At 41.8% G+C, this 19,776-nt stretch overlaps 1 protein-coding gene across 3 annotated transcripts in view; it reads left to right on the plus strand.

Annotated features, from left to right (window-relative positions):
• Positions 1–19,776, plus strand: part of IGSF21 (immunoglobin superfamily member 21) — a 716,438-nt gene that overhangs the window by 236,138 nt on the left and 460,524 nt on the right. The window lies entirely within an intron of this gene.

The following is a 19,776-nucleotide window of genomic DNA, read 5'->3' on the forward strand; positions in this document are numbered from 1 at the left end:
CTTTCGGCAGGCGTAAATCTGCCAACAAAGGTAGGGGGGGTTTAGATAGGGCCAGGGAGGTGGAAGGAAAGTTCCCTCCGAGGCTGATCTGATTTCGGAGCGGCCTCGGAGGGAACAGGCAGCGCACGCCGACCCGGATTTTATAAGATATGCGCGGCTATGCGCGTATCTTATAAAATCCAGCGTACTTTTGTTCGCGCCTGGTGCACGAACAAAACTACGCACGTGCATAAATTTATAAAATCTACCCCAGTGTGTACATTTTCTATGTCCTGGTTTTTATTTACACCACAGCTTGTATCCTAGTTTTGTTATTTTATTATCTGTTTTATTCAGATCTTTTGCTCTGGTCTTAGCATTCGGTTTGATTGGTGTTGTCTTTGGGTAACCTCAATACAACTAATTGCTCAGAAGCTCTCTCCTACATTGAGCTCTGCTATTTTAGTTTCTATGTGACAGAGTGAAGATTAAAACTTAAATCGTGAGCTCAGAAAATGCTATCATGCCATCACCTAAAAATGGATTAACAGAACTCTGTAGCAATAAATGCCTTGACACAGGGAACATGTCCTGAGGTCATTTTTCCTCCAGTGTGGTTTTCCTTTTAGTGCAGAAAAAAACCTGGTTGTGGTGAATGATTGCTGGGCAAGATTCGATGATTTATATCAGCCCCATAACTTGTAAGAAAGCCCTTCCCATTTATTCCAGATGGATTTGGAATTACTTGCCTTTCCAAACACACGCTCAAGGCGAGTTATAATTCAGGTGTAGTAGATATGTCCCTGCCCCAGAGAGGGCACTTACATTTTAAATTGGTACCTGGGGCAATAGAGGGCAAAGTGACTGACTGGTCCAAGGTCGTAAGAGGCCTTAGTAGTAAAAGCAGGATTTGAACCTTGACTTTCCTGTTTCTCAGCCCCATTCTAACCACGAGGCCGTTCCTCCACTGCGTATGTTATCCTAGACAACAATCATACCATGTCTGCTATCCTGATCAAACTTCTTTTCTTTGAATTTGTAACTTTATATTCTCATGCTAATTCTATTACACCTCACACTCTACATTTGCACACCATACATTTTATTCATACCTGCATATAATTTTTTGCATATGCATAAATTTGTTTTCTCTTCTCTCATATAGAAGACCCATCCATGGATGCTCAGGACTATACAGAGAGCAGAAGACATAGATGCTGTTGTCATAAAGAAGTGCTGCATTTAAAAAAAAAAAAAAAAAAAAAAAATTATATGCATTGGCTACTTTACTCATAACACTAGTAAAACAAAAAATTCAAATTTCTATCACACAAGCAAATATTCACATATATCATCTTTAACCAATGGGAAGTTTAGAAGAGAGTTCTCTATTGATCAGTGGAAAATATTAATTTATCCCATATATTAGTTCAGGTGGTATTTGAAACCTGGTGGTAGTTCTCTTATTGTTGGTAAAATGTTGGAGAGTAGGGATATACATTCAAAATTGATCTGAATGAGTCTGTTTCACTTTGGCTTGTTGCAACCAAACTAAAACTTGACATTCTGAAAAGCTTGAAAAATATTTTGGGTCACTAGTAAATACAACATGACTGCATGCACAAATTGCATGCTTGAGTGCATATTTTATAAATTGTGCAAGTAATTTGCCGAAACGAATGACAAAAAATAATAAAAAAAAAAAAATCCAAAGAAAAAACTGAAATTCAGTCAGAAAATAGACCGAAAATGAAAGAACCAAACGGGGGGGGAGGAGGGTACATATCCGTAGAGGAGAGAGGTAAGATGGCCCAGCAATGATTTGCTTTGTTTCAATGTGGAAAATTTTAGGACCCTCTATGTTGGGACACAGACGTAATGTACTTAGTTCCTACAGACTTTGCCCCAATTCTCAAAGTGAAGGCCTGCAAACCCTTTTAGCCAAGGGTACAAACAGGAAAAGTACTTTTGAGTCCCACAGCCTACCCACGGAAACTTTTCTTCCTCCCATTGTGGCTAAAAATACCATTTGCTGTGGAAGAAAGTATGGACTCTTGGCCTTATTGGGTGGGCAGTTCTCAACCAATTAATGCAAGGACAAGGCTTTTTAATCTTGTAAGTCGATCTGGAAATTTTATTTTCGTAAAGAAAAAGTTCCCCTTTGAGATTTTGAGAATGTAGTAAATCAGGTGCATTTCCGGGGTTTTCACATTTAAATGTGAACTCTTGTTTCCGCTTGGTTATTTGTTCCAGTCCTGGACTACGTTTTTCATGTGAATAGGATTTTATTTCAAGTTTAGGTACAAATTGGTTTGTCTTGTGAGTTTGTTCTCCCCCCCCCCCCCATGGGTTCACCTTTTCAATTACAGATTTTCTAAATTTTTTATTAAAGATATGGTTTCAAGTTATTAATAAAATTAAGACTTCTGCTGGTACATATAATGGAAAGAATCCATGCAATGACTAATATGACCAGTTTTGAGATCATTATATGAATATTTGAGGCTACAACTCTCTCTTGCTTTTTGTGTGTGATCTTTTCATTGTAATATTCATGTAGCAATACTTTTTTTTTTCTTTTTTTTAAAGGGCCACTAATTGTGTTTCAGTACTGTTTGTGGTTCCTTTATAGCCTTTTGTGGTTTTGGTTTCATGAAAAACAAGAGCGACTTTAAACTATGGAATTTGTTGCCAGAGAATGCAGTCGAGGCTTAGAGCATAGCAGAGTTTAAAAGGGGTGCAACCCCTGGACAGGAATACCCTGATTTTGGACCCCAGTTGCACAGTCCTCACAAATGAACCCCAGTGTGAGAGTCGAGGATCCCCTGTGGGGGGAAGCTCAGCTTCAAGACCCTTTTGCATTGTTAAATAGTAACATCCTAACCTCGCAGAAAAAGACCAAATGGTCCATCCAGTCTGCTCAGCAAGTCTCCTAAGCTAGTAACTGCTGTTTCCTGCCAGTTACCCATGTATCTATTAAGGGCAGTAACTGCCGCCCTGTGCAGGTTACCCCCCCATGTTTCTGTTAAGGGCAGTAACTGCCGCCCTGTGCAGGTTACCCCCATGTATCTATTAAGGGCAGTAACTGCTGCTCCGTGCAGGTTACCCCAGTTATGGTCCATGGAAAAGTTGGCCACCCTACTCACTCAGCTCTTCTGCAGAAGGAAACTGACAGGAGAAGGAGAACGCAGCAGCAAATACACCCTACTTCTTTGACTCTTACAGGTTGAAGGGTGCCTTGGGAGAGTGAAGAGGAAATAGGGGCATAGGCATCACTATGGGGTGGCAAACGATGGCAAGTGCCTCCCGCCCAATAACAAAATTACTTACAGAAGGCATAGTGAGGTGGGAAAAGGGACAGATTGCCTGGGGAAGGGGGAGAAGAAACAGTGATTGCCCCAGGAGCTTGGGTAGAAAGGGGAAGAGAAGGTGATTATGCCAAGGGAGTGGAGCGAAAGTGATTATGCAAGGGGCTGAGGGGGGGAGATGATGGTGCCAAGGTGTGAAGTACTGCAATGAAACTAACTCAGCTAGGTGTGCATGAAAAAAGTTAGGAATTCCCAGTCTCTCTCTTCTCCCACCTGTAATATACTTGAGCAAACTCTGGTTGTTGCTAGTGTCTTGATAAGCATCCACCTTGTGAGCAGCCTGGTTTGCAGGACAGGGTGATATGAGACGTGGCAGAGAGAGAGACTATAGCCTTATCAGATCCCAGCCTGGCTGGATGATCAGAACATTTACATTCAATCACCTTCAGTGTTTTTAGGGAGAAATAAGTCATCTTGTTTCAGCATTTTTCAGAAAGGCAACAAAGGACAAACTTGATGGAGATAAGTTGTCAGGAAGGAGGGGGGGGGGGGTGTGTGAATGTGGAAGACTTGGGATCAGGAGGCGGTGACCAATGCAGGGAAATCATCCGAAAGGCCTGAAATCAGAGCTGAAATCATTACTGTTATACAAAATCCCCTGCTTACTGAATGTAGAAATATTTTAAGCAGGGGGGAAACTTATTTTAACAGCCAAAGGCAGCGGGTAATGTGTATTTGGGAGGAAGGAGATGTATTGGATGTCTTTCAAAGCCACCAGAACTAGAAATGACTGGTTTTCCAATGACAGGAAAGCTGTAGAAATGGGGAGGGGGGGTCGTCATAATATGAAGGGGGCAGACTCAGGAACAACATTGGGGAAATATTTCTTCACAGGAGAAATGGTGGATGCAGGGGATGCCCTCCTGGTAGAGGTAGTTGAGGGCTGTAATGGAATTCAAAAGAGCTCGGGATAAACCCCGAGGATCTCTAGTGGCTGAAGGATGGAAGTGAAGATATGGGGTAACCTGCATGGAGCTGCAGTTGCCACAATAAACAGAATGAAAATAAATAAAAGAATAAAAAAAAGCTTGCCGGGCGGAATAGACGGATTGCTTGGGTCTTGTTCTGCGGTCATTTACTATGTTACTGTGTGTTTATTCCCAAAGGGTCACTAGTTTTATTTATCTGGAATTATTACCCACCTTTGTGAATGAGCTCACCCAAGGTAGGATGCATCAGAGTAGTCTCCAATTCTAAGCCATGATGACAAATTACAAACTTTTAAAATTTTAATTTGAGATTTACAGCCTGTTTTTTCTGAGGGTGGAAAATCCACTCAAGACGAGTAACATAGGAGTAGTCCTGATTTGGGGGTGGGGGGTACATAACTAACTATGATACATTGCAGTCAAATTATGGTCAACTTATGGTCAGCAATTAAGGTACAAATTGCAATCATTTTATGGTCAGTGATTAATGGACTGACAGCTTTTGGTCAAAGATTAATTTAAACAGTGTGTCTAAAAGCAGTTTGGCGGAGAATACTGTGGAGCCTGTAATAGCATAAGTGGGGAGGTGGCAAAGAGACTTATACCATCCTAAAGAGTTAGCTCCTTGAACATATGAGAATGAAAGGAGCTTTATGAAGCTGGTACGTTATAAGTTGGTACATGGGTAACCTTTGCACACAGTAGTTAGCCAGTGACCAAGATATTTCTTGTAGCTTCATAATCCTATTTCTGATGTGAGCCTGGCAATAACCAAGAGAAAGAGGTATGCACTCTTGATTTAGAGCTGTGGACTATGAGATGAAAAACAGCTAAAGCTCAGGCGTTCCGTCCTGCTGTCCTAGTGTCTGTGTGACCCTCAGAAAGTTGCTGGCAGGGCAATTTGGAAATGTCTATGGTACTTTGTGCTCACTGTCCATGGGGACTACAAGCTCATTTGCAAAGGGAAACATTTGAAGCAGGTACAAAGTGTACACAGAAATTTATAAATGCAATTTCAGGGCATTCTTTCCCTCCCTCGATTTAACCTTACCCACTTTCCCCCTGCTACTAAAAATATGCATGCTTCTTCCAGAATAATAGTATTTTTCCTCCCTTCTCAATTTTGAAAGCTATAGGTTGGGCACCAGAATTTATAATTCAAAGAGAGCAGTCAAAATAAATAAACTTAAGATCTCATTTCTTTCTTCTCATTTTATTTAATTCTTGAGAATATACTTGTGTTTATGGTCTTTGATAGTTCCAAAAATGGTAGCCTCTCTCACGGTTATGAATCTAAGTAGATTGGGAGCATTAGTGTGCTGATAATCTTCGAGCCCCGTGTAGGTGTTACACTGATACATGAAAAGCATGGATACATACAGCACGAACAGCTGAAGAGCAGGTCTTCAACAGAGCCCCATTGTTCTGATGAAGTATGAAAACAGCATGGAGAGCTGAAGAGAGAAGTTCGGGCAGGACAGTTTTTTATAAATACAGTGGTTATGTCTATAAGAAAAAAAGTGTAGGCATTTTTATTCCAAAGATGTAAAAAAATAAAAATAATAAAATAAAAAGACCTGGGAGTAGCCTCCAAAGAGGCAGTAATTGAGCAAAGAAAGAAGCAAATTAATAATGTGAGGACTCTGTCGGACTGGGTGCATGCCCTCCGCTTAGACAGTTAAAACTTCCTTGATTAGAGATGCATGTTTATATTCATTCCTGAATTTTTCTGTGGTTGTTTAAACATTTTGCCTCTTTAAAATTCCCTTTACGCCAAGAAATGTCCTCTGTGTGCCCTAATTAGCATACACTCTCTTTCAGAAAAAGATGCAAATTATGATCCCAGTCAGTCTGCCAAGATAATGTTTTGAAAAGGGATTCCTAACATTTATAATAATCTCATTAATTCTTTGGAAAAAAAACAAACCACATGTACAGGCTGGCAACAAAATATGGAGTTTTACAGTACTCCCTCTTTATAACACACATTGGCTATAGCCTTTATAACAGAAATAAGGTTTTTCAAAATCTCACTTGTAAGTCGCAACAGATCGAGCTAAAACAAATCCTCCTCCTAACAAAACAGGTTGCTAATTCCCAGCCTTGCTGGCTACGGCAGCGTTCAGTTCCATTAACCACACCTTTATTTATACACATCTAGCACAGATTGGGATTTCTGAGGGGGTGCGTCAGTGGTTTATTTCTTATGTGGCCCAATGAGTTCCTAGAGTGTCCATTGCTTACACCCTGGTCACAGTGGCATAAAATGTCCACTGCAGTTCAGTAAGGGGCTTGCACGATCTGCCACCCTCTTTTAACTTCTGCAGAATAATATGGCCCTTTGAGGGAGAGAGGTTTGAACTTCAGGATTTAAAGTAGTTATCAGTGTGGCATAATAAGTTCTGATCGCTCTGTGGCATCTGATAAACACAAAAAGGGATTGAATTAGCACAAGTTTGAAACTTGTTAGCAATAGCGCCAATAGTCAAGTTTCAACTCTGGCTGCTGGCCATTCATGTACCTTTCATATGCATTCATACTTCAATCACCTGTGTAAAAAAAAAAAATAAAAATCCATCTAAAATGGAGAGTGCATATCACATGGTTTTTAATGGAAAGCTTTCTATATGCCAGATTAAGCTTTAAATAGTAAGAGACTTTTAGTGGAGCCATTCTTAGAATCCAATTTTAGTAATACCTACTCCCCCTCCAATTCTGGTAATACAGGGAAAACCTGCTTCCAAGGGAAGGGAGGGTTGCTTTAATAGAAGACCCAATCTGTACTTATGATAGGGGGGCAGAATGAGGGTGCGGATTCTTGGAATAACACAGAGAGAGAAGTCCCCTGCCCACTAAATACACTGCTCCCCTCTCGCACACCATATCCTGGGACAGGGTATAGCTAGCAAAATCACTATACACAAGAGAACGCCTTGTAACTTTTATTAATGACTGGGAAATAAAGCAATGCTTGAGAACACAAGAGCTCCCATACTGGGTCAGACCAATGATGCATCAAGCCCAGTATCCTATCTCCAACAGAGGCCAATCCAAATCACAAGTACCTGGCAAGTGCCCAAATATTAAATAGTTCCCATGCTACTAATGGCAACAAGAAGTGACTATTCCCTATTGATTGATAGCAGTTTATGGACTCTTCCTTCAGAACTTATCCATACCTCTTTTTTTTTTAAACTCAACTACATTAATTGCCTGGCAACACATTCCAGCAGTTAATTGTGCATTGAGAAAAATAATTTTCTCCAACTCATTTTAAATGTGCTACTTGCTAACTTGAATGGGTAAATGTAAAACTGTTTTACTCTATAATGTCCTTTAATGATTTTGTACACCTTTATCATATCCCCTCCCCTCGGCTGTCTCTTCTCCAAGCTGAAAAGCCCTAATCTCTCTAGCCCTCTTTTTTTTTTTTATCGTTTGGTCACCTTTATCTGTACTTTCTCTAGTGCTACTATATCTTTTTTGAAAGGTGATGACCAGAACTGCACACAGTATTCAAGGTGTGTTCTATCCATGATGGATTGATACAGAGGCATTGGTATCCTCCATTTTGTCATTCCAATAATTCCAAACATTGTTTGCTTTTTTGACCACCATAGCACACTGAGCCAACAATTTCAATCTAATGTCAACTATGATGCCCAGATCGTTTTCTTGAGTGTTAACTCTAATAGTAGCCTAACATCATGTAACTACAGCATAGGTTGTTTTTCTCTGTATGCATGCATTACCTTGCACTTGTCCATATATTTCATGTCATATGGACGCCCAATCTTCCAGTCTTGCAAGATCCTCCTGCACAGTTTCTCAACCTGCTTATGACTTTACTCTGAATAATTTTGTCATCTCACTCATACTCCTTTCTAGATCATTTATAAATAGATTAAAAAGCACCAGTCTCCTGAGGCACTCCACGGTTTACCTTTTTCCATTGAAGAGACCATTTAATCTTACTTTGTTTCCTATCTTTTAACCAGTTTGCAACCCACAAAAGGACATCTCCTCCTATCACATGACTTTTTAGTTTTCTTAGAAGCTTCTCATAAGAGACTTTGTCAAACGCCTTCTGAAAATCCAAATACACTACATCTACCGGTTCATCTTTATCCACATGCTTTTTAACCCTTTCATAAAAAATGTAGCAGATTTGTGAGGCAAGACTTCTCTTGTGTAAATCCATGCTGGCTTTGTTCCATTAAATCATGTCTTTCTATATATTCTGTGATTTTATTCTTTAGAATAGTTTCACAGTTTTTCTCTGCACTGAAGTCAGGCTCACTGGTTTATAGTTTCCCAGATCACATATTTTTATATATTGGGGTTACACTAGCCACCTTCAGGCTTCAGGTACATCGGATGATTTTAATGATAGGTTGCAAGTTACTTGTAATAGGTCTGAAACTTCATTTTTGAGTTCTTTCAGAACCCTGTGGTGTATACCATTTGATCCAGGTGATTTGCTACTCTTCAGTTTGTCAGTCTGGCTGCCTACATCTTCCAGGTTTAACGTAATTTGGGTCAGTTCATCTGATTCATCACGCTTGAAAACTGTCTCCGGAATTGGTATCTTTCCAACATCCTCCTTGTTAAACACCGAAGCAAAGAATTTATTTAGTCTTTCCATGATGGCCATATCTTCTGTAAGTCCCCCTTTAACTCCTTGGTTATCTAACAGTCCAGCAGACTCCCTTGCAGAGGGAATATTAATATGAAACACGCGAACTTTATCAATTATACAAGAGTAAGAGACTGGCAGCTTTCTACAACTCATAGGCAATGCAAGCAAAGCACAGGGAGGCAGATATTTGCTGCTACTTAGCTGGATAAGTAGCAACTTATTTGGAATAAGTGGAAGCCACTGAATACCTGGCTACATTCAGTGGTTGCCACTTAGTCAGCTATCTAGTGAGCAGGCAGTGGGCAGATCAAGGCAGTGCTTCTTATCGAGCTAACTTAACCAGATAAGTGCTGATATTCAGACTTACTTGATTAAGCATTGCCATGCTGCTGAGTATCCCATGTAAGTTAGCCAAATAAATGTTACCCGGTTAACTTACTTAGATGGTTCCTTTTGAATATTGACCTCAGGGATAATAACCAGAATATGCCGTTGTTTGGCAGATTTTAATTGAATTACGCAATGAGCAGAAACTGTTAAACAAAACCTCAGGGAAATTTTTCCCTTACGTAAAAGGTTCCTTGGCTCCTACTAGGAACAGGTGTGGGAAAAAAAGTTTTATTTTGGGAGTAAACATAACTAAGTATGGGTATAGAGCTTTTGTGAAGAACATTCCCAGTTTTACCAAATAGACCACTAGTTTTCCCAGTCCATCTTGATGTCATCTAGACCCTTCTGGTTTTTCAGCCTGCACATCCCCCAGTTGTTTTAGGCCTAAACAGATTTATACAGATTTAGACCTCATCAAGAGCAGAAGTAAACATTCACATTTAACAGTGGCCACCAGATTTAAAATTCGGATTTACATGAGGAAAAATTGGCCCTGCCCTGGAATGCCCTGACCCACCTCAACTCCGCCCCTTTATTTAACATAATTTGCAGCTTTTAAAATACATGTTGCTCACTTGTGACCCATATACTCACATATATGGGCCTTTTAACATGAGCAATGCTTTTACAATTCACCGAATAAATAAAGACAAGAAATACAGCAAACATTCAACATGGCTGTGTTTTGGAACATTGGCTGCATTAGGGATGAAACGAAGGAAAAAGATCTTGCAATCATAATTACTGCACAGGGTTTACATATCTAGAGCTTTGGGAGCATGCAAGCACATCTGGACTCTGACCAGTGTCTTAAGTGTAATGTGCAAGTGGGCACATCATGCCGTATGTTCATGGGATGCCATAAACTGCACAGTTATTGGACACAAGTTAGGGGATACTTTGAAGAGAACTCTAGGATGTGAGGTCTCATGGTCTGGTCCCCTCTTCTATTTGCATTTGATGGGTGGAGGTGCTCTTTTTATCTTGGGGGGGGGGGGAATTCCTATGTGTGGCTGTAGTGTTGGCTAAGAAACAAATCTTTCTCAAATGGAAATATGAGACTTTACTCTCAGGTGCTTGGAAGGTATTGATGCAACAGATGGCCCACCTGGAGTTCTTGAGACAGCGGTCGATACAGCGTCTTTTCTTGCGGGGTTATTTCCTCTTGTGGGAGAAAATCCTTACTTGCTTTAGGAGGTTCTATTGATTTAGTCTGAATGTGTATGTTGGTTTGGCTGGGTATGAGTGTGGGGAGGAAGGTGCAGGAAGTTGGGAATTACATAAAAAAAAAATCTTAGGGGAAACATTGCTCTTATTTTATTTATTTTTTTTGCCTTTTCCTCTCTCCGAACCAAGTCAAGCAAAAAGCAACAAACCTTAGTATTCTTCTCTTTTTTTTAAATTTTTTGTACCTTCTCGCAATGTCTTTTCAAAAACAGAAGGATGGATTGTAGCTTTCTTGTGTTGGACCTGTGTTTCTGTATTGGTTGAAACATTGGTTTCTCTAAGGTTTGAATAAGATTTTACAAAAAAAAGATCTTGCAATCGTTGTGGACATTACTTTGAAATCCTCAGCTCAGTGCACAGTGATGGTTAAAAAAAAAAAGGTCAATAGAATGTTAAGTATTAGGAAAAGAATGGAAAATAAAACAGATATCGTAATGCCTCTGTATCGATCCACAGTGCAACTGCACCTCTAATACTTTATGCTAAACCGATTAGGGTTCCTCAGCCTGGAGAAGACACGGCTGAGAGGAGATATGATTGAGGTCTGTAAAATCTTAGGTGGGGAAGGAATGTTTTTCCCGTTCATTTGAAATGAACTGGGAAAAACAGGACGAATGAGCCCATTTTCATTTGGTTTCAAACGAACCGAAAATGAGAGGGAAAACACACAAAATGTGGGTTTTTCTTTGTTTTCAGCAAATTGTGTACACTATTTGTAAATAACATACATTTGCCAAAAAAAGAAGAAAAAACCTTTTGGAAAGGAAAAATGAACTCCTCCACCTCCAAACCCCCCCCCAAAAAAAAACAAATTTAGAAAATGAAAATATTGAGCATGCAGAGTCCTAGCCAGGACTAGGGGCTAACTCCATGAAGCTCATAGATAGCACATTTAAAACAATATAGCATTTCTTATCTTTCTTGTGTAACTTAACTGCTGTGAACTGGGCTGGCCCTGTGTTCATGAGACACAGCCCTGCTGCAAGGAAAGAAGGCTACCCGTCCTTTTTACAGAAAGTAGTTTGAAACCCAGTATATATTTGGTGGGAAAGGAATAATGTTTAAGAAAGTGGTGCACGGAGCTCCTAATTTCCCTGACAGGGTGCTGGCACAGCAAGAGTGAGGAGCACGGCAGAAGTTTGTTTAGGGAGCAGAACAAAATGTGCTGCATTGAATAGGTCATGGCCCTCAGGAGATACAGTTATTAGACAGGGCTGACAGGGGGTGCTTTACAACTGTTAGGGGGACAATTAAGATATAATTGTCTTGTTCCGTAAGAGCTGCTGACGGAAGGCCTGCACAATAACTTTCACACGCTGCTTTGGTTTTTGCCTGCCCTGCAGAGAATTTGTTTGTGGTTTACCTGCGTTAGATGTAAGCTGCATGCCGAGTTTTTTTTCTAAATGGGGCAGGAGGTGTGTCGGGTCTATGCCTAGGATGGCAAAACTCTGGGGAGGGGGCAAGTAGGCTGGCTCAAGATTTGCTGCCTCCCAGCTGAGCTGAACCTCGCTAAGCAAAGAACGGCTCTTTGCCCTTCCCCTTTGAAGAAGAGGAGAGGAGGGGTTGAGGTTGGAGCAGACAAAGCCAAGTGGAACATTGCTGGTGAGAGCTTATTGATATGAACCTGGCGACATATCGATCATGTAAGAATCAGCCAGTAGGGCATATCCCTTTGGCTCGTCCCATGTAGTGTGTTTGCCTGCATGGTTGGTGCACTTAGACAACATAGCAACATCATGGCAGAAAAAGACCATATGGCTCATCTAGTCAGCCCATCCATCCAATTTAATTTAGCTTTGTAATTCCTATCACTTCCTTAGAGATCCCTTGCATTGATCTCATGCTTTCTTGAATTCAGATATTGTTTTTGTATCGCCCACCTCCACTGGGAGGCCATGCCATGCATCTACCACACTCTCTCTATAAAGAAATATTTCCTAAGATTACTCCTAAGTCTACCCCTTTTTTCACCCTCATCCCATGAGAACTCGTTCTAAGGTCTCCTTTCCTCTGACAGAGATTAGCCTCCTGTGCATTGAAACCTTTGAGATATTTAAATGTCTGTCATATCTCTCCTATCTCACCTTTCCTCTACAGTGAACATGTTTGAGTTTCATCATATGCTTTAGAACGAAGACAAATGACCATTTTAGTAGCCGCCCTCTGGACAGACTCCATCCTGTTTATATCCTTTTGAAGGTGCGGCCTCCCGAATTGTACACAGTATTCCAAATGAAGTCTCATTAAGGACCTATTCAGGAGCAATATCACCTCCCTTTTTCTGCGGACCACTCCTCTTTCTATGCAGCCAAGCATCTTTCTGGCTTTTGCTGTCGCTTTATCCACCTGTTTGGCCACCTGAAGACCATCAGATACAATCTCCCCCAGATTCTGCTCTTCCTTTGTGCTTAGAAGAATTTCACCTCTAATTGCTTCCTAAATGCATTACTCTGCATTTTTTTAGCATTCAATCTTAGCTGCCAGGCCCTAGACCATTCCTCAAGCTTCGCTAAATCCCTCCTCATTTTTTCCACACCTTCCTGACTGTCCACCCTATTCCAGATTCTGGGGGTATCAGCAAAATGACAAACCTTTCTCGACAATCCATCTGCTATGCTACTCATGAAATATTGAAAAGAACCAGTCCAAGGACCGATCCCTGAGAGAACCCCACTTACCACTACCCTTTGTCGCCTCCCACTCAGGCAATTTCTAATCCAGTCACTATAGCTTCCATACCATGGATGCTCATTTTATTAATGTCTCCCATGTAGAACCAAGCCCAAAGGCCTTACTGACATCAGAGTACACTACATCTGAGACTCTCCCTTGATCCAGCTCCCTGTTCACCCAAAGAAATCTATCAGATTCATGTAATAAGATTTACCACTGGTAAAAACCATGCTGCTTCAGGTCTTGCAATCCAGTGGTTTCCAAAACCTTTACTATCCTGCACTATTCCATTAATTTGCTCACTACAGAGGTCAGACTAACTGGTCCGTAGTTCCCAGCCTCCTACCTACTTTCACTTTTATCAATAGGAATCACATCCACTCTTCTCCAGTCCCCTGGTACTACTCACGACACTAAAGAAACACTGAAAAAGTCAGCCAACGGAACTGCCAGGACATGTCCAAGTATCCTCAGATGTATCCCATCCAGCTCCATTGCCTTATCTACTTTGTCATGAGCACACTGTTCCAAAAATAGATTTGAGGTTTTATCACTAAACAATTGATTGTCTTTAACGATTTATTGTAACTGAAGCTTTTGTGGCACCTGTTAGAATGTACTATAGTACGCATCCACCTACATTTAATTTATGTGCCTTCATATAAACCGTTGCGATGGTATATAACTTAGCGACGGTATAGAAAAGATTTTAAATAAATAAAATAAATGTGATCCTGTTCAGGGCCCTTCTGGAGTGAACACTGAACCAAAATATTTAAGCAATTTTTGCTTTTTGTTCATCAGCCTCTACGTGTTCCTCTGAGTCTTACAGTGCCACTTTTTCGCACTTCCTTTTGTCACTAACATTATGAGGACCAGGAGAATATCAATTACACACATGCTCTGTGTTCTCAGTGCTGAGATGGGAAGAGAAAGGGCTAATCATGATTTGAGATTTATTATCCAAATCTTAGTGGGCCCTTGTAGTCAAAACCCCATGTCTTTTAGCAATGACTGTGATTGCTGGCTCTACCCCCGCCCAATATGGCCCATATGAGATTGAAGCCTGCATGACTCACAGTCAGAAGGGAGTTGAATCTGGCTCATGGGGGCTGAAGAACTTTGTCCTAATGGACTTCCCTGATCTCTGTTCCCTTCCTCCTTTTGATATTGCTGTCCTCCTTCTCCTGATAGCCAGTGTTGGTGCCTTGGGCCTCAGCTGCCTCCTCTACTGGCTTGACTGCCTCTTTGATCCATGTGGGATATCGTAGTGCTGTGGGGTTCAAAGCTGGAGTCGGGGCCCGGGCAACAGAGGAGGAGGAGGAGGACAGGGCCTGAGGCACCACTGAATGCTGTCCTTCTCCTACCAGCGTGGATCAGCAGTGGTCTAAGCTTGGGGATGAAAGGCGGGATTATGGGGTGGGAAGGTGGATTATTGTGGTGTGAGCGAGAAGGAGCTGTGAGAGGTTGGGAGGATGAAAGGAGGATCAGCTGGGGGAAGTAAATAGGAGCTAAGAAAGCAAAGAGATAATTTTGGGAAGGCTAGGATGGGCTCAGAAGACTTATCATTGGGGGTGAAGACAGGCTGGGGGGGCATGTTTCTGTGTGTGTTAGAAAGGGGGTGGGGTAGTAGTGATGGTTACGTGGTGAACGAGAAGGGATCGGCAATGTGTGTGTGGGGGAGGGGGGAGGGTGTATGGTAAGAGAGAATGGGGATGCAAGAAGCAGAGCCAGATTAGAATCCCTCCCAGTCTACTGCAATTTAAGAACATAAGAATTTGCCATATTGGGTCAGACCGAGGGTCCATCAAGCCCAGCATTCTGTTTCCAACAGTGGCCAATCCAGGCCACAAGTACCTGGCAAGTACCCAAAAACTAAATAGATCCCATGCTACCGATGCCAGTAATAGCAGTGGTTATTCCTTAAGTCAACTTGATTAATAGCAGTTAATGGACTTCTCCTCCAAGAACTTATCCAAACCTTTTTTAAACCCAGCTACACTAACTGCACTAACCACATCCTCTGGCAACAAATTCCAGAGTTTAATTGTGCATTGAGTGAAAAACAATTTTCTTCGATTAGTTTTAAATGTGCTACATGCTAGCTTCATGGAGTGCCCCCTAGTCCTTTTATTATCCATCCAGCAGGAAATCTTGCCATTATGAACTAACCAAAGTTTCTTTTGAAAGATGCTTTTTCTTTTATTTTAGTTTGTAGTTCAGGAGCTGAAGATGCATGGTTTTTGAACACTGAAATAAGCGGAAGAGAGCATTTTCATGTATTTTGATTGATCAGATTATAGATCACTCAAATGGAGTGCTCTACTTACTGAATCGTGTTAACTCACACTTTTAATTCTTGTCCTCCTTAGTTCTCTCGCTCACCCACTATAGACCTGCCATGACACTGGTTCATGCTTTAAGGGGGGTGGGCTGTTTAAGGGTTTCTAGTGGGTATCTTAATAGAATAAATGGAAGAATCATCCCTCCCTTGATCTTGGATTATATCCTCCAGATTCCAAAAGCTAAGTTCCTTCCTAGCTCTCTTCTCCCCAGATCCTGGAACCCCTGATCCCAGGCTGATTATCCTGCTATTTTTCCTCAATCCCAGAACCTCATTTTCCCTCCCTTCTCTTCCTTCATCCCAGATTCCTGATTCTTCCAGTCTTATCCTCCCTCGTTTCCTTGATGTTATCTCTCATCTCTCCCATCCTTAGTCCTCTCTCCTTCTCTTCAATCCATTCTTGGTGGTCCTCCTTCTCTCCCATCCCTGGTCCCTTCACTCTTTCTTTCTGCTCTCCCTATCTGTGAAGCAGCATGCCTGAGAACCCCCCAGAAAAGTGTAAAGGCTGGTCCCAGCCATCTGGTCTCAGTCTACTGTAAGACAAGGCATTGTGGGTGTAGGGTGGCTCCCCTGAGCAGAAATATTGCCAACATAAGACATGCCATACTGGGTCAGACCAAGGGTCCATCAAGCCCAGCATCCTGTTTCCAACAGTGGCCAATTCAGGCCATAAGAAACTGGCAAGTACCCAAAAACTAAGTCTATTCCATGTTAGTTGCTAGTAATAGCAGTGGCAATTTTCTAAGTAAATTTAATTAATAGCAGGTAATGGACTTCTCCTCCAAGAACTTATCCAATCCTTTTTTAAACACAGCTATACTAACTGCACTAACCACATCCTCTGGCAACAAATTCCAGAGTTTAATTGTGAGTGAAAATGTTTTTCCTCAGATTAGTTTTAAATGTGCTACTTGCTAACTTCATAGAGTGCCCCCTAGTCCATCCATTATCCAAAAGAGTAAATAACTGATTCACATTTACCCATTCTAGATCTTTCGTGATTTTAAAGACTTTATCATATCTCCCCTCAGCTGTCTCTTCTCCAAGCTGAACAGCCCCAACTTCTTTAGCCTTTCCTTATAAGGGAGCTGTTCCATACCCTTTATCATTGTAGCCACCCTTCTCTGTACCTTCTATAGTGCAACTGTATCTTTTTTTTTTTTGAGATGCAGAGACTAGAATTGTACACAGTATTCAAGGTACGGTCTCACCATGGAGCAATACAGAGGCATTATGACACTTTTAGTTTTATTCACATTCCTTTTCTAATAAATCCTAATATTCTGTTTGATTTTTTTTGGCAGCTGCAGCACACTGAACTGACAATTTCAATGTATTATTCACTATGATGCCCAGATCTTTTTCCTGGGTGGTAGGTTCCCTATTAGGAGCTAACATCGTGTAACAGCAAGGGTTATTTTTCCCTGTATGCAACACCTTGCACTTGTCCATATTAAATTTCATCTGCCAGAGGAAAGCAGGACAGTCCCCAGGGACTCCAGGAAAAGGCAGCTTCTGTAACATTTCTATCCTAGCCATGAGTAAGAAGGGAAAGGCAACCCCTTTAATATAGCTGGCCTGCTTCTAGGGCGAAGATTGTGAATGTTGGAATCTGAAATTGACACTGAAATTATTTTATTTTGCTGCACTGTAAATAAAGCACCTGGAAAAGCCTGGACTGCTTGTTTCTGTGCCACATCATCCCTTTGCTGATAACCTCATATCCCTTTTCCTTACACATCAAAAAAAAAAAAATTATAGACACAACCAAAGCTGGAACTATTTTTAGTTTACATCTTTTTATTGAATTCCTACAGCTCATTGCACCTTGCACAGTTTTCCGTTTATACATCCTATCTGTTATCAGCAATGCCCAACGTGGAACACTCAGTCACAGCTTTTTACATTTCCCTCCCCCACTCCTCCTCTTCCCCCACACCACTGACCCCCCTGCACCAGAAACAGACAGGGCTGGGAAACTATTATTCTGATGTTATAAATGTTTGCCAATGTGCTTCAGAAATTTCTAATTCTTGCTGCTGTATCTGTCTCAGATCTGCCCCCAGGAAACAGTGAGGCGGTGCCTTAGACCACCTACTCCATGCTGTCCTACATTCTGGAATGGTGGGGGGGGGGGGGGGTGCACCAGCAGTGGCCACATATGGGCAGGAGAGTGGTGATGGGTTACATAAGGAATTTTGTGTGCACTTACATCTAAATTGAATGAATTGCTACTGGGCAAACTGGATGCACCATTTTGGTCTTTATCTGCCATCATTTACTATGTTACCTGGGTCATGCCTGCTGTGTTTTCAAAAGGTATTTGATAAGGTCCCTCATGAGAGACTCCTCAGGGAATTTAAAAGCCATGGGATAGGAGGCAGTGTCCTGTTGTGGATTAGTAACTGGTTATAAGGTAGGAAATACTAGGGGTGTGCATTCATTCCCTACGAATTGGTAATCCGCAACATATAGGGCCATATTTGTTGGGGAAGCGAAATGTATCGCGATTCCCCACGAATACAACAAATTTTCACCGAATTATTCGGCTGCCTAAAGGAGCCAATTTAAACAAACCCCCCACCCTCCTGACCCCCCCCCCCCCAAGACTTACCAAAACTCCCTGGTGGTCCAGCGGGGGGTCCAGAAGCCATCTCCTGCACTCATACCCTTGGCTGCCGGTATTCAACATGGCGCTGATAGCCTTTGCCCTTACTATTGTCAGTTTAAACAGTACTTACAGAACATTTCCGTCAGCTGGTGAAACCGGATAAATAGGAGAGCCCAGCTGGAGCTTCACCTGTACCAGCCCTCATTCCTCTTAGGTTGAGCCCTCAGGTGCCAGGGTCAGCAAGTCTTAGGCGTCTCTGCTGACGAGCTGGATGTCCATGGAGATGGTGAGGGAGTGGTCGGTGGCAGCCGGAGTTCAAGCGCGTCAAGAGTAAAGCGGTAGTCAGTGGCAGGCAGAGTTCAAGCATAGTTGTGTGTCAGGTGGTGGTCAGTGGCAGGCGGAGTTCAAGCAGCAGAAGTTAGAAAATGGCCGCCTTCCTGGGTGCGCACCGATACACATGCACCAATGTGTTCCTGTGCGCTGGTTTGAAATTTACCATCCCTGGGTTTACGCTTTTTGGACTAGACTAAACAGTCTCCATACATTACTAAAACAAAACTTCTTCTTCAGTGGTGGTGATCTGGCACAAGCTGCACATACAGGATCCTGTTGCTTTTCTACTGCAAGGTCTCCTAATGGACAGGTTTTGGAAGTTTTCTACCTTTTTAGAACACCTCAGTACCTGAATTCCAGTGGTTCTGCTCTGCTCTTTAGCAGGATGGTCCCCTTTCCTTTTTCATTGAGTGAGGTACCATTGTGTACAGACTCCTCATCCACCTTTATGGCCCTGGGTCTTACTGACTGGAAGAGACAGAATGAAAATGTCTCCTTCTTGCAAGAAAATCACAGTGGACTGTTGTGTGGTTTCCAGTCCCCTTCCAGCAAAATAAGTGGGCTCTTTGTAGGCTAGGATTCCTTACTCTGGGAAAAGCAAGAGCGGTCATCCTCACAAGGGAACCTCACTCCTCCATGCCTTAGGACTTTAGAGGATAATTTTCAAGTGACCAGCATATGGAAATGAATGCTATAAACTTGCAAGTGCCTTTGGTAAGCACATATGCCTATGTGCAAGAAGTTATAGCCGCATGTACGTTTTTGCACGTTCTTTTGAAAATAAGTATTGTGCATAAATAATTTCCCTGCCCCAGCTCTGCTCCCTGGAGTGCCTGCTACAAGTGTAGGCAGAAGTGTGTGCATAATCAAGTTACACAATTTTACCTGTATAACCCCTCCCCCCAGATAATTATCAAAAGCCAATTTATATGCATAACCCTTTTTGAAAATTAACACTAAAAAAAAAAAGAGAGATGTAAAGCTTTAGACTTACTTTCCATCTTTAGCTCTTCAATACAAAGCCTACAGACTCTTGACCTAGGTCTGCAACTACAACCCTGCACACAGGAGCTGCTACTATCTGTATGCCTCCTGACAACTTATTGCAGGAGAGAGAAAAATGAATCTCTTCCTGGCACACCACATCACAGAACTCCTAGAAAATTCTAGGGGTCTCTAGAGTGTTCACAACATAGTCCATTCTGGAAACCATTGAAAGTGAGTATCTCTGGAGTAGCCAGAGAATAGACCCACACTGAACTTGCAGATTTCTCATACACTTC

Source organism: Rhinatrema bivittatum, chromosome 15, assembly GCF_901001135.1.
Source record: "Rhinatrema bivittatum chromosome 15, aRhiBiv1.1, whole genome shotgun sequence".
Taxonomy (NCBI): Eukaryota; Metazoa; Chordata; class Amphibia; order Gymnophiona; family Rhinatrematidae; genus Rhinatrema; species Rhinatrema bivittatum.